We start from the raw sequence: 2,223 nt of genomic DNA, 5'->3' as shown, positions 1-2,223 counted from the left end.
AGCTCCATGCCTATTTAACCACTTCGGTACGGCGCTCACCGGCCGCGAAACTGTGCCCACAGCCGGACTCACGGTCCGCACGATAGTGTGTGCTGTGCATTGACGACGGATCCGTTTTGCTCTGGTGTGATGAGGAAAGCTTGAAAACACTGAAAGCTTGTTTTACTTTACAGGCAGCTTTACTTGTAACGTAAATCAGAATAGGTAACATGTACATATATGTTTTCATTACGTTATTTTTAAATGTGAAGACAGAGGCGGAGATCAGAATATGTGGCTACAAACCAAGGAACACCAGGATTTCCAGCTGCAATCAGAAGCTAGGAGGGAGGTAGCGGAAGAATTCTACCCTAGAGCCCTTGGAGAAAGCATGGACTTCTGGCCTCCAGAATTGTGAGAGAATACATTTCTGTTTTAAGCCACCACATTTGTGGTAATTTGTATAGCATCTCTAGGAAACCAATACATGCAGCTTAGCCTGTGATACATCTTATACTGATGTTTAATATGTGTACCCATGTTTTGACTTTCTTGAGAGTGACTTGATGAATTAACAACCATTATACTTAAAACTTTTCCTTTCAAAAGTTATTTATTGAGGCTCTACTATATGTCAGATACAATTTTAGATCCCAAAGCTACACAACCAGGAATGGAACAGGGGTCCTTATTCTCTCACCTGTTAGAGAACTGGCCATGCAGACTCTTGGGGTGCGTAAGGAGCTAATGACTCACCATGTTCACACATAAGGATCGATAATGGAGTCAACGCCATAGTGGCAGTAACAGATTCGCTGAAGCATGAAAACTTGCCAATGAGGCCAACACCATTATGGCCACACCGGACCATAGACAGACCACCCCATGGTTTATATATAAACACCTATAGTGTCTGGTTATTTATGAGGCTGATGGCTGATGGCTGATGGCATCTTGGATGCTGGGTTTGAAAAGAAATTAAAGAAAATTAAAATTAAACTTCTACCAACACATAGATGGACCATGCTCTTTCCTGCCACACAAACTCAAAAAGTTGAAGACCTGGCAAGAATTTCTCTGCAAAAGGAGCCATTGCATGTTGGTATTGATGAAGATGAAGCTAACACAACAGTGGAGGGTCTTGAGCAGAGATGTGTTATTCGTCTCTCTGAAAAGAGATTCCTTCTGCTCTTCACATTCCTTAAGAAGAACTGAAAGAAGAAACTGATGGTCTTTTCATCTAGTAAGTCTGTGAAATACCACGGAGTTGTGATCTATATTGGTGTGCCTACATTGGCCATTCATTGGCAGAAATGATATAAGCATACAACCACATTCTTCCAGTCCTCCAGTGCAGATTCAGGGATATTGTTGTGTCCAGACAGGCAGGGAGAGGGCTGGATGTTCCTGAAGGGGGCTGGATTGTTCAGTACGAGCCTCCAGAGGACCCTAGGAATATATTCACGGTGTGGGCAGAATAGCCAGAGGCCTAATAGGAAGAGAATATGCCTTGCTCATTTTGTTCCCAGAGGAATTGGGTTTCCTTCCTTACTTGAAGCAATCCAAGGTTCCATTAAGTGAATTTGACTTTTCCTTGTCTAAAATTTCTGACATTCAGTCTCAGCTTGAAAAACGGATCAAAAAGAACTACTTTCTTCATCAGTTAGCCCAGGAAGCATGTAAGTCATGCATACGAGCACATGATTCTCATTCTCTGAAATAGATCTTTACATTTGCCTCAAGTCGCTCTGTCATTTGGTTTCAAGGTGTCCCCTTTGTTGATCTGAACAGGAGCAGCAATGAAGACAAGCGTGAAAAGAGAGGAGGCGGTGGTGGATTCAGCCACCGGAAAGCCAGGAAAGTTGAGAAGTCCAAAATCTTTAAAAACATTAGTAAGAAATCGTCTGACAGCAGGCAGTTCTCGCACTGAAAATACACCTTCCTTTTATGTTGGATAACTTTGTCCTGAACTGGATTTTTTGTCTTTCTTTGCTCTAACAAACGAATTTTTGTAGCCTTAAGAATTTGGACTGATCTAACAAGAGTATAAACTAGCTTGGGTTGTAAGCACTGAGGACTGTTATTTTCAGCAAGTCTCTTTTTCATTTTGGGGATATAAAATATTCTTTAACTGTTCTTGGTTGCCCAAGGGTAAAGCAAGGAATCTTTTTGGGCTCTGTTGGGATTATATAATATGTTAATTTTCAATAGTCCTACTCAAATCTATGTCATTGTTTTAATGTA

The 2,223-nt window shown here is 41.3% G+C and overlaps 1 pseudogene; it reads left to right on the top strand.

The window, feature by feature from the left end:
* The first annotated feature begins 271 nt into the window (after positions 1-271).
* LOC105854998 (ATP-dependent RNA helicase DDX18 pseudogene) lies at positions 272-1,909 on the top strand (annotated as a pseudogene).
* Positions 1,910-2,223: the final 314 nt, after the last annotated feature.

This window comes from Microcebus murinus, chromosome 8 (assembly GCF_040939455.1).
Source record: "Microcebus murinus isolate Inina chromosome 8, M.murinus_Inina_mat1.0, whole genome shotgun sequence".
NCBI lineage: Eukaryota > Metazoa > Chordata > Mammalia > Primates > Cheirogaleidae > Microcebus > Microcebus murinus.
This window is presented reverse-complemented; position numbering and strand designations above follow the sequence as displayed.